The sequence below is a fragment of the Juglans microcarpa x Juglans regia genome, chromosome 7D, assembly GCF_004785595.1.
Source record: "Juglans microcarpa x Juglans regia isolate MS1-56 chromosome 7D, Jm3101_v1.0, whole genome shotgun sequence".
Classification (NCBI taxonomy): domain Eukaryota; kingdom Viridiplantae; phylum Streptophyta; class Magnoliopsida; order Fagales; family Juglandaceae; genus Juglans; species Juglans microcarpa x Juglans regia.
This window is the reverse complement of record NC_054606.1, coordinates 530593-544115: the sequence shown is the minus strand read 5'-3', so window position 1 is coordinate 544115 and position 13523 is coordinate 530593. Positions and strand designations below refer to the sequence as shown.

Here is a 13523-nt window from a genome sequence, read left to right as displayed (position 1 = left end):
CTTAATATCTTTCCTCAGATAGCACGGGATAGTTTCAGTATTTCATTTTCTCAAACAGCCGATGCAAGTTTGCCAACCCATTAGTAAAAAGGGCCACCACCATATTGTATGAAAATGGCGAAGGGCACGATTTTGATGGCATTGCAGGCCCAAGTGCACGAGGACAATTCGACATTTCACTTTTTCCTAGCCGAATAATGCCAAGTATGAAATCCAGTTTCCAGCTTTCCCTTTTTTACTTGCTTACTTTGATATATATGTTATGGTGTGAGAGTCCACCACACTCGGTTGCATCAATCGACCAGCGGAATCAAATCTTTCTCCTTTCACCACCCCGCTGCTTCATTCCCACGAATCATGTTCTAAAGTAACAATATTCCTTAATTCTAAGCCAACTTTGACAAGTTACTTTTACTTGCATTAATGCAACTATTTACGCCATTAGTGTGGTTCCTGTTTCGTGTATAATCATATTATATAACCCCATTCTTCGTAGATACAAATGATACATTTGGCTATCACCTGCATTCATTTCCTTTGGTTTCTTCCATTGCAAAGTAGAAAACATGGCTGGGGCGTTGGTGGGAGGAGCGTTTCTCTCTGCGGTCCTCAAAGTGTTAGCTGACAAGGTTGCATCTAGTGAAATCCTTGACTTCTTTCAGGGGCAAAAACTTACCGATAGACTCCTAAAGAAGTTGGAGGCAACACTCTTGTCTGTGAGCGCAGTGCTCGAAGACGCGGAGGAAAAGCAAGTCACAAAACCTAATGTAAGAAGGTGGATTGATGAGCTGAAGGACGCGTTTTATGATGCAGAGGACATCTTGGATAAGATTGCTACTGACGCCTTGCAACGTAAATTGGATACTGAATTTGAAACCATTGCAAAAAGTTACGGAATTCTATCTTGTCTTAATCCTTTTGTGAAGGATACAGAAACAAAGATAGAAGTGGTGCTTGAGACACTAGAATATCTAGCAAGGCAAAAAGATGCTATAGGTTTGAGACATGGTGTTGGAGGGAAACAATTCGAAAGATTGCCTACAACCTCTTTGGTTGAAGAATCCCATATTTGTGGTAGAAATGAAGATAGGAAAAAAATAATTGAGGAGTTGTTGTCAATCGGCGTGAATGGCAAAGAGATGAGTGTGATTGCCATTGTCTGTTGGTGCAAAAGGGCTGCAAAATGATAAATAGTGAGATAAAGTTTGCTTTAAAGCGCATTACAATGTTGCTTTCTTTAAGACAATATTTGCCCCCACCAATAACAGTATGTACACGGGTTACAAGCGAATTTGCCTCCAAGATACAATGAAACCCAGAACAAGTCTGTTTGTCTAACTGCGTTATGCACACACAAAATTAGATCCCGAATACCCTCAGATTTTGCTATTTAACCAAGAAATTAGAAATCTATTCTCTCGAGAATAAATAGATTCTAACAAGTTCTAACAATATGAAGAAGTGAAAAACTTGGGAGAGAGAGAGAGAATTCGAAATTCTATTATGTGATATCATAAATGGCAGGCCTATGGGTTTATTTATAGATGACCAAAGGTTGTGAACGAAAAGTTATTACTGTTCGTAATTCTGAAAACTGTTCGGAATAGGTACATATATTATGCATGTTGCCATATGACACAACACTTGGACTTAGTCCAATGGTTGCCTTGCTGGATGGCACCTGCGAGGCGCCTTGCTGTATGTGCCTTGCGCGCGCGCCCATCCCAAGCATTGCAATGCTTCACGCACGCATGATTGGTTCTGGCCGTATGCCTCTTGGAGAGAGGCCTGTTCATTAAATCAACAAAAATCCTTCCTTTGGAAGGGGTGTGATTCAAGCCCATTCCCATAGATTAAACGGGAAGCCTCAATACCACTAAGCCAAATAAAGGCTTATGGTATGGAAATAAACACAAAATACTATAATCATCATAAACTTTTCATATCTTTTCTCTTTTCAAAATAATTCACAACTTCCAAAATCAACCCAAAATATTATTAATAAATATAATATATAATTAATTATTTTGAAAATATTTACAACAATCCCCCACCATTTTCAAAATACATCCTGGTTAGAATAGAAAAACGTATACATAAATGAATGTGTCTTTTGGACTTGAACCTTCACATAGTGAAAATACATCAAAGCTAACCAGAATGGCATAGTAGACACGCTTTGAACTAGCGATTCTATACGATTAGCCGGATATATCTCACATATAAATTTTCTCTCTTTGGGTAGTTCATAAAAGCCGACACGTGGATTGGCCTTGTGTCTATATCCTGGTTTCATGAGCGCTCTGGTGACAAAGCTTAATTCGCATAGGAGGCGGCACCACCCCCGATACTCATATAGGTAGACTTATCGAAAGTGTCCTGTAACTAAACACTTTAACATAACCATGTTATAAGTCTATTAAGAGCTTATTGCTCAACCTCTCATTTTCATTACAGTACCAAGCACTTCAAACCTTGTGATGATTAAATTAGTTTGAAAACTAATTTAAATATCATAGTGCTTGCAAATCACGAACATATAATGTACTTTGCTCATTGAACTCAAGTCTTGATATGTTCAAGAGTTGAGTCGAGTTTCCATTATTGGTGATTTTATTGTATTGGCTTTAAACCCATCTCCTTTGATGTCTTCCACATCAAATCCCTTACAAGTCCTTTAGTTAACGGATCTACCAAATTTTGACAAGATCTCACAAAATCAATTGTAATTACTCCATCTATGAGTAATTGCCTCACATAGCTATGTCTTAATCCAATATGCCTAGACTTGCCATTATATATATGGCTATAGGCCTGCGATAGTGAAGCCTGACTGTCACAATGCAAAGATATTGGTGGCATTGGTTTTGGCCAAATCGAAATCTCTATCAATAAGTTTCTCAGCCACTCTGCATCTTTGCTACAAGAAGCCAATGCTATAAACTCTGCTGCCATTGTAGAGTCAGTTATGCATGTCTGCTTCTTTGATCCCCAGGAGATTGCTCCTCCACCAAGGGTGAATATCCACCCATTGGTTGACTTGTGACATCATGCTCAGTTATCCAACTGGCATCCATGTATCCTTCTACTACCGAAGGAAATCCGTTGTACTCAATACTATAATTTATGGTATTTCTCAAATATTTGAAAATTCTTTGTACAACTATTCAATGAATATGACTAGGGTTACTAGTGTACCTATTAAGTTTGCCTACTGCAAATGCAATATCAAGTCTAGTACGTGTCATAGCATACATTAGACAACCAATAACTCTAGCATATTCAAGTTGATCCACTACTCTCCCAGTATTATGATACAATTTTAAATTTAAATCAAAAGGTGTTGTCATGGGTTTGCAATCAAAGTGATTAAAATTTTTCAATATTTTTTCAATATAATGTGATTGGGTTAGAATTATACCATTATTATTTCTTATAATTCTAATACCCAAAATCACGTTTGCAATACCCAAATCCGTCATATCGAAATTTGATGACAAAAGTTTCTTAGTACTTTCAATGCTCATATTATCAGTGCCAAAAATCAACATGTCATCTACATATAAGCATATTATAACACCTTTATTTCCATTGAACTTGCTGTAGACACATTTATCAGATTCATGTATCCTAAAACCATTGTTCACTACAGTTTTATCAAACTTTTCGTGCCATTGTTTTGGTACTTGTTTAAGTCCATTAAGTGACTTAACCAATTTACAAACTTTATGTTCTTGGCCAAGCATGACAAACCCCTCGGGTTGTTCCATAAATTTCTTCTTCTAATTCACCATTCAAGAAGGCAGTCTTAACATCCATTTGATGGATTTCTAACTTGTAGATGGTTGCTAAGGCAATCAAAGTTCTAATAGTAGCAATCCTAGCAACCGGTGCGTAGGTATCAAAATAATCTAATCATGCCTTCTGAGTAAAATCCTTTACTACTAGTCTTGCCTTAAACTTTTCAAATGTTCTATCTACTTTCAGTTTCCTTTTAAAAATCCATTTGCAACCAATAGGTGTCAAACCAGGGAGTAAATCTACTAATTTCCAAGAATTATTACCCATGATTGAATCCATTTCATCATTAATAACTTCTTTCCAAAAAGCTACATCCTAAGATTTCATAGCCTCTTCATACGTCATAGAATCATTCTCAACATTATGTGTAATCATGATTTGGTTACAAGATGAATCTCTTGTACCCTCTACCAAGTACACAATAAAATCTGGTCCAAATGACTTTTCAGTCTTGACTCGTTTAATCCTTTTTGGTTCAAATGATTCACCAGATTCACCGTTATTTTCAAGTGATCTATCTAATTCCACTATTTTATTATTAAAAAGTGGAATTGCACTGAATCTATTTTCAAAAAATTCAGCATCCCTGGATTCAATCACTGTATTGACGTCAACAGAACCGTTAGGTTCCACAACTAGGAATCTATAGCCAACACTGTGATGTGCATAACCTAAGAAAATACACTCAATGACTTTTTGTCCTAACTTCTTTATCTTAGGTTCAGGTAATCTAACTATGGCTCGACTACCCCAAACTTTAAAATGATTTAAGTTTGGTTTTCGTTTCTTACATAGTTCATACGGAGAAACTTTAGTTTTCTTGTGAGGTATTTTGTTCAAAATATAGCATGTTGTCAGCATAGCTTCTCCCCAAAAACTTTTGTTTAAACCATAATTAGTAAGCATGGCATTAACCATTTCTACTAAAGTTCTATTTTTCCTTTCCGTCACTCCATTTTGTTGTGGAGTGTAAGCCATAGTAGTTTCATGAATAATGCCTACAGATTCACAATAAGCAGGAAAGTGATATTCACCTCCTCTATCGGATCTAAGACATTTTATCTCGACATCACGTTGATTTTCTACTTCATTTTTATATGCCTTAAAATTATCCAAAACTTGGTCTTTTGAATGCATCAAATAAACATAGCAATATCTAGAGAAATCGTCTATAAAAGTCACAAAATATTTTTTACCTCTTCTAGTAGGCGTGCTATGCATGTCACATACATCATTATGTATTAATTGCAATAAAGATGAAGTTCTTTCAACTCTAGAAAAAGGTTTTCTTGTAATTTTTGTTTGCATGCATATTCTACATTTATCTATCATATCTTTGGCATATTTAGGAATTAAACTTAAATTAACCATGTCATCAAGCTTTCTAGCATGAATATGTCCTAAACGAAAATGCCATAAAGAATATGAATCAAGCATATAAGCAGAAACATTCACTTTATTATTAATATTGAGTTTGAACATGCCTTCACTCAGATATCCCTTCCCCACAAAATTACCCCATTTGGTCAGAACAAATTTATCTGACTCAAAGACTATTTTAAACCCATACTTATTCAGAAGACTACCATATACAAGATTTTTTCTACCTTCTGGTACATGATATACATCCATGAGAATAAGTACTTTTCCAGAGGTGAACTCTAAATCTATTGTGCCTTTGCCTTTAACAGTAGCAGTGGATGAATTTCCCATATAGATAACGCATCCATCTTCTTCCGACTCATACTTTTAAACAAACTCTTGTCTTTGCAAACATGTCTTGTTGCTCCTGAGTCAATCCACCAAGAGTTGTCTCCTTCGAGAATATTGACCTCAGAAATCATGGCCACAAAATTCTCTTTGGAGTCAGAGTTTTGTTGTTTCTTTTTAAGGAAACGACAATCTTTTTTGTAATGGCCCGGCTTTCCACAATGGAAGCAATTTACACTCAGTTTCTTCTAATTCTTGCCTTGGAAGTAACTTTGTTTTCTTCCAAAGTTATTCTTTCTCTTCCGGTTTTCATATCCGGATTGCTTGGGTTGTCCAGTTTTGTGGGTCTTCCCTTCCTTTACCATATGCATATTGGAGGTTAAAGAGTCACGCTCTTCTTTACCATCTCTAAGCCTTATTTCCTCTTCTATGCGAAGATGTTGGCTTACATCTTTCAGAGACATTTCCTCCTTTCTATACTTCAGACTTCTTTTATAGTCTTTCCATGATGGAGGAAGTTTATCGATAATGGATAAACTGATATAGAATCATCCATCTTCATATTGTGTTGAGTGAATTGATCAAGAATGTGCAAAATTTCATTGAATTGTTCAACAATAGGCCTAGAGTCTACCATTTTATAACTAAAAAATTTGGTAGCCAGAAATTTCTTACTTGTAGCATCTTTTAAGAGATACTTAGCCTCAAGTGCGTCCCACAGATCCTTGGCGGTTGCTTTGTTTTGGTAAGAGTCAAACAATGTGTCAGACATTGCATTGCAGATGTGACCCTTGCAGATGTAGTCATCTTGCCCGAGTTTGAGCAATTGTCTCATCCTCATTTGCAGACGGCCTAGGAGCGGTTAGAACATACACTACTTTAAGACTGGCCAGGAGAAAATGCATCTTCTTTTGCCAACGTCGAAAATTGGCTCCATCAAAACGTTCGAGTTTGACAAAATTCGCAGCAAACTCTCTCAAACTATGTGCCATTAGTAATCAATAAGGCATCAATATTGTCTTAAGATTGTTGGTGCAAAAGGGCTGCAAAATAATAAATGGTGAGAGAAAGTTTGCTTAATTGTTGGTTCAAAAGGGGTTGCGAAATAATAAATAGTGAGAGAAAGTTTGCTTCAAGGCGCGTTACAATGTCGCTTTCCTTAAGACAATATTCGCCCCACTAATAACGGTATACACACGGGTTATAAGCAAATTTGCCTCCAAGATACAATGAAGCCCAAAACAAGTCTGTTTGTCTAACTGCGTTATGCACACACGAAATTAGACCCTGAATACCCTCAGATTTTGCTATTCAACCTAGAAATTAGAAATCTGTTCTCACGAGAATAAACAGATTCTAACAAGTTCTAACAATATGAAGAAGTGAAAAACCTAGGAGAGAGAGAGAGAATTCGAAATTCTATTATGTGATATCACAAATGGCAGGCCTATAGGTCTATTTATAGATGACCAAAAGTTGTAAACGAAAAGTTATTATTCTTCATAATTTTGAAAACTGTTCGGAATAGGTACATATATTATGCCTTGTGAAAACTGTTCGGAATAGTTACATATATTATTCTTCATAATATACCAATGGTTGCCTTGCTTCAATTTCAACTGGATGGCACCAGTTCGAGTCATGAGGCATACACTTTCAGAATTTTATTTTCCATTTTCCCAAGCATTGCAGCGCCTCGCTGCATGTGCCTTGCGTGCGCGCCCATCCCCAAGCATTGTGAAGCACTCACAGATTGGTTTTGGCCGCATGCCTCTTGGAGAGAGGCCTCTTCATTAAATTAACAAAAATCCTTCCTTTGGAAGGTGTGTGATTCGAGCCCAGTCCCATGGATTAAACGGGAAGTCTCAATACCACTAAGCCAATTAAAGGCTTATGGTATGGAAATAAACACAAAATACTATAACCATCATAAACTTTCCATATCTTCTCTCTTTCCAAAATAATTCACAACTTCCAAAATCAACCCAAGATATTATTAATAAATATAATATATAATTAATTATTCATGCTTTGTAATGCATGATCTTGTCAATGACCCAGCAAAATTTGTGTCTGGGCAATGTACCGTTAGATTGGAAGGTGACTATTCTTACAACATCGGAAACAAGACTGGCCATCTATCCTATGTCAAAACAATATTTGATGGCTTTAAGAAGTTCCAGCCTTGTCACGAGGCTACGCAGTTGCTCACCTTCTTACCACTAGAATTGTTATCGATTCATTCCTCCCACTTATCCAAAAAGGTACCACTTGATTTATTGCCACAATTTATGTACTTGCAAGTGCTTTCTTTGTCCAGGTATGGCAATGTGACCGAATTGCCTGACTCAATTGTCAAAAGTAAACATCTACGTTATTATACCTTTCCTTAACTGCAATCAAAAGACTGCTTGATTCTATATGTAAGTTATGCAATTTGCAAACATTGAAACTATTGGGTTGTTCAAATCTTACTTCATTGCCATAAAAAATGTGGAAACTTCTTAATTTGTGTCATCTTGATATTACTAGCACTGGAATAAAAGAGATGCCGATAACACTGGATGGACTAAAATGTCTCCAGACATTGACTCAATTTGTGATTAACAAAAATAATGAGTCTTGCATTAAAGAGTTAAGAAAACTTACAAATCATCGGGGAAAGCTTTTTATTAGAGAGCTCCAAAATGTTGAATTTCCAAAAGATGCATTGGATGCAAGGTTGAAGGACAGGAGGTACCTTGAGGAGTTGGGGCTGGAATGAAATGATGATATTAACATTTCAGAGAGTCAGAGAACTGTACTTGATAATCTTCGGCCCCACACAAATTTGAAAAGTCTCACTATCGACTACTATGGTGGAAAAAAATTTCCAAATTGGGTGGGGCATCTATCATTCTCTAACATGTCATCTATTTGTCTGCAAAACTGTAAGCATTGCTGCAGCTTGCCGCCACTTGGGCAACTACCCTTTCTACAGGATCTCCATATTGGCAGGTTCGACGAACTATTGGTCCTGAGTTTTGTGGTAGTGGTGATTCTTTAATTAAGCCATTTAGCGCCTTAACAGATCTAATTTTTGAGAATATGCTCAAATGGGGAATTGGGTTTCTTTTGGTGCTAAAAATGGCGACAGAGCTTTTCCTAATCTTGAAAGACTTCATATTCGGTCTTGCCCCAGATTTACAGGAGCATTACCTACCATTCTTCCTTCTTTAACCTATCTCGAGGTTAATAAATGTCCGCAACTGGTACAAGGGCTCCTCTTTTGTGGCTTAGACTCTGTAAGAGCATGGATTTCTTAAAACTACTTTTTCACTATAATTTGAGAAAAAATTTAGATAATACTTTCAAAACCTCCTTCCATCCGGATCTCTATTTTAGAAAAAAGGTTTAGAAAATGAGATGTAAAAAGTTTTTAAAAGATGAATAAAATTTAGAGAAAAATTATAGAGAATGTACTCTTTAACTAAGGGCAGGCTTGGAGGTGGGATGAGATACAAAATTTACATCTCATCTCATCTCATCATTATACATTTTTCAAATTTTTATATAAAATATAATAAATAATTCAACTTTTTCAAATCTCAATATAATAATAATATTAAAATATAATATTTTAAACTCTAAAATAAAATATAAAATTTTCATCTCATTCTAAACGTGTCCTAAATTATAAGAAATTTTATAGAAATTAATGGGAATTCTCAGATTCTCTTGAAGGGAGTTGCCAACTGGATTGATGGAGATCACAGTTGAAGGATTTGACGCACTAGAGCCTGTACCGGATGGCATAATGGACTCTGACAGTTGTCTTCACGACTTAAGAATCAGAGACTGTCCTTCCCTCACATGTCTTCCATGCACAGTTTACCATCCACTTTAAAAACCCTTGAGATTACGTACTGTACGAAGTTAGAGCTCCCAATGTACCTGGATTATTCTTCCGTTGAAAATGTGAGTTTAAACGGATTGTATTTTTAATTTATCTCAATTTATTTTATTATTATTTATTAATTTTAATTCATAAATTTTATTATTATTTACAATTCATCTCATTACTATTTACAATCCATCTCAACTCATTTTCGAATCAAATGGCACCTTAATATCAACGAGTGTAGGAATCTGGAATCCATTGCACTTCAAAGACATCAGGTATATGATATGATGGCTTTGGAGATCAATATTTATAATTGGCCTAATTTTGTATCTTTTCCAAAAGAAGGATTGTGTGCCTCTAATCTTACATGGTTTCGGGTCATCAACTGTGGGGGTTTGAGGTCACTGCCTGACAATATGCATGTACTGCTTCGATCTCTTCAGTATTTATATATTGAACAATGTCCGGAAGTCATGTCATTACCTGAAGGGGGCTTTCCTCCCAGTCTGAATTTGATTAGCATCTGCCGTTGTGACAAACTATTTGCCAATCGGATACATTGGGGTTTGCAGAAACTCTCTTCAGTTAGAACTATGATAATTGCTGACGAATCTGAAGATGTGGAGTCCTTTCCAGAGGCGGGGTTGCTGCCCGGCAGTCTGACCTCTCTCCGCATCTGCGGTTTTCCCAAAATGAAATATTTGGACAAGAAGGGGATTCAACACCTCACCTCTCTTGAAGAATTACAGATTGATGACTGCCCTAAGCTCAAGTGCATGCCAGAAGGGGGCCTGCCTGCCTCCCTTTCAATTCTGCAGATAAAAAACTGTGCTTTGTTGAAGAAACAATGGCAAAGGAAAAAAGGAAAAGAATGGCTCAAGATTGCTCAAGCCCCTAGCAAATTGATTGATTTCGGATGAGCTGAAAAGTCTAGCAAGAGTTCCCCCACTCTGTTATAATATCAGCTTTTGGACTCAGGTAATTGCTCTTTTCGACCACCTAATTTATCAATTTAATTTACCATTACAGTTTTAGATTTGCATAAAACATAATGTTGTCGAGTCTCTCTCTGGTCACTGCAAGAAAAGCTTTTGTTTACTAGATCTCTTTTGGTTTGGAGTCGGTGGTCAAATTTCAAATCAACTGGGGTTTCAAACTTTGTTTTGCCTTTAGAGCAAATTCATCTTGAATGAAATCTGAAATGGTATAAATGTCTTGCCAGGCATCTTTTGGCTTTGGTGTCAACCTCCTCTGCTGCAGGTGTTCAGCTGGTCATTTGGAGGTATATTTATTGCTTGGTGTATGTTTGTGCTCATATGATCAATTTCTCTTCTTTTTTTTTTCATTTGTTTTCCCTTGTCCAGGTTTGTGGGTGCAACTTAATTCCTGATTGAAGACGGTTTGGTCAGTCAATTTAATAGGCAAATTTGACTGAGGATACACCTTTGTCAAGCTCTCGTAATGACATTCTATTGGGGATACTACCCTTGGCTCAGAACAATTGCAACAAGAACTAGATGATTGAAGGGAGTGCTGACCCAGCATTTGATGAGGGGATTACAGAAGCATCAAATGAACATCACCAAATACAATACACTAAAGGTGACGTGTTAGTTTGCTTATTCAGCAGCTGTTTAATTGCCCACTTCGTTCTGTTGCTCTGAAGGATTTTTATGTGTTTTTTCAGTTGATGTTTTCTGCCTTAGAAACAGCACCGTGTAAGTGTTCCTAGCAGTCTGTATGGAGGAAATTATCAACATTCCTATAGGTCTCCTTATGGAGGATGATATGGCAGTCCTGCCCCATATCAATCCCCAAAGACATCCCTTCCCAGATACTTTGTGTTTAGGGCTCGTCTAGTACTTCTAATTTTTATTTGTTTGTTTTGTTTGGTATTCAGAGCTTCTTAGTAACTCTATAGATCTTGTTAAAATGTTTTATTTTGCACTGTATTTATCTGCTGCCCAAGCATTGCATTAATCAATTTTATTTCCTACCTTAGAGCTAGAAGTAGTTAATTAGAAATGCTGTTAATATATATATATATATTTTTTCCATCATATACACATTATATTCCAGCTTTGTCATTTACAAAAATTTTGGCATTCGATTTTATTTTGCGCTGTATGTACTTTTGATCTCCCTCCCTCCCATTCTCTCTCTCTCTCTCTCTCTCTCTCCATGGATATATATATATGTATATATATTTTTATGTAAATTTTAATATTATAAACAGATTGTGGCTGACATACTGAAAAATCTCTTGCATGTATTTCAGGGAACCAGTTATCCTCATCGACCCATACCACCTGGGACTGGTCCTGCAGTCCCTGTTACATCACAACTGGGCTTAGTACCTGGCCATAAAATGCCACAGATTGTAGCTCTCACCACACAGCCGCTGGGATTTAGGCCAGTGGATTCAGGGTCGTTCAAAGACCCTGGATAGGTTCCATGCAACCACCTAGCGCTACTTGGATAGCATCAGCACCACCCACCATTGTAGTTCTTCGATTGCAACCACCGAGGCCTTGGATTATGGAAAATTTTCAGTTCTTATTATCCAATCAAGTATAGTTCTTTGTAACTCATAAACTGATTTAGATTGCAAAACTCAAGATATCAAGTTAATAGTTGTTTTTTTTTTCCCTTTTGTTTTTTTCCTGGTTCAGGTACTACTTACGACCAGCGACTGGGCTGACTGCAAGCAACTTCTGACTAGGTACACCAAAGTGAAATGATCAAGACAAGAAGACAGAATGTGAAATTGAAATAAAGAAGGCATCCCTTCTATTTTCTGATTGCTAAATTGGAAACTTTTTAAAACGAGTGGCCAGCTTCTTGTAGCGATATCCTTTCTTGAAAATGCACACAAGAACAGCTTTTCTCGATTGCTACTGCAGGAATTTGGTTCTTCGTAATTGCTTTACTGCATTTCAATTAAATTCTATTTTTGAAAGCTGTCAAGGATGATAGTTCTTAGGTCATTGGACTGCTGGTGGTTTTTTTTTTTTAATTTGATACTTGTGGTTGAATTTTATAAATATAAAAAAAAAAATCATAGATGGTTTTCCTTTCAACTTTTGGCTGTTTAAAATCTTTTCGAGTAGTTTTCTGTTGTCGGCTAGAGTGTCCTTTCTTTTTCCTTGTGCCGTTAAAATATCAAATTATCCATTCAAGTAAGGGGTATTTGCATGAAATTTTAGTGTGTAGTCTGTTATTTTAGAGTTATTTGCGCCATCTAGCAAAGGCAAGCTTATCTCTCTCTCTCTCGACAATAATAAAAAATGAAGCATAGCAACTAATGTTGAGTGTGGACTTGTTTGCCTACATTCACGAGTACGAGAACAGAACAGATGAGGTTGAGTGACAAAATGTCAAATGTTTTTAGATTTTTTTCAAAACTTTATTGGATCTCACCATGCAATTGGCAAACTTCCTTGACAATTGCCAAATCTCATCCTAGGAAGTGATTTCCAAATGGGTCATGTTATTCATAATTCCATACTAAACACCATACCTCTTTTAAATATATATATTTTTATTTCATATTAAATTAATTGAGTTATTTTATTTATTATTCATATACCACATACTTATTATAAATAAATAATAAAAAAAAAAGTATGCTGTGTGAGATGCTAACTAGAATTATTCTTTCCAAATTGATGCAACTCCCGCCACCCTGTGACCATCAAAGAAATATAAAAAAGAAATGGAAGAAAAAAAGGAATAAGAAGAAAATAAAATAATTTTCCCAACGTGGCTAGGATGACTTCCATTCGTGTACCCCAAATATACCCCTAGCGTAATTGTACTTTTTTTTTTCTTTTCAAGATTTTTTAAATATCATTAATCATTAAGAAAAAAAATTATAAATTTACTAATAATCAATTTTTTAATTATTAAAAAAATTTTAAAAAAATAAAATACACGAGGGGCTAGTGCACGGAGTCGCCCAATCATTTTCCAAAAGGCATCCTGATATTTCTCCACAGATTTTTTTATTATGAAAAATGATTTGTACATCTAAATAAATAAGTCTCATACAAACTCTTTTAAAAAAATAGATCTTATTAAAAAATATAAAAAAAACTATTATTTATTAGTAAGATTCAATTTTTTACAA

General features: G+C 35.9%; 2 long non-coding RNA genes across 2 annotated transcripts; both read left to right on the top strand.

The window, feature by feature from the left end:
* Window positions 1-9630: 9630 nt before the first annotated feature.
* Window positions 9631-11224, top strand: LOC121238767. Its single transcript, XR_005935159.1, has 4 exons — window positions 9631-10372; window positions 10617-10676; window positions 10759-10996; window positions 11082-11224. It is a non-coding gene; the product is annotated as an uncharacterized LOC121238767 (long non-coding RNA).
* A 7-nt stretch (window positions 11225-11231) lies between these two features.
* On the top strand, window positions 11232-12391 carry LOC121238768. The gene is made up of 2 exons (XR_005935160.1): window positions 11232-11965; window positions 12067-12391. It is a non-coding gene; the product is annotated as an uncharacterized LOC121238768 (long non-coding RNA).
* The last annotated feature ends 1132 nt before the right edge of the window (window positions 12392-13523 follow it).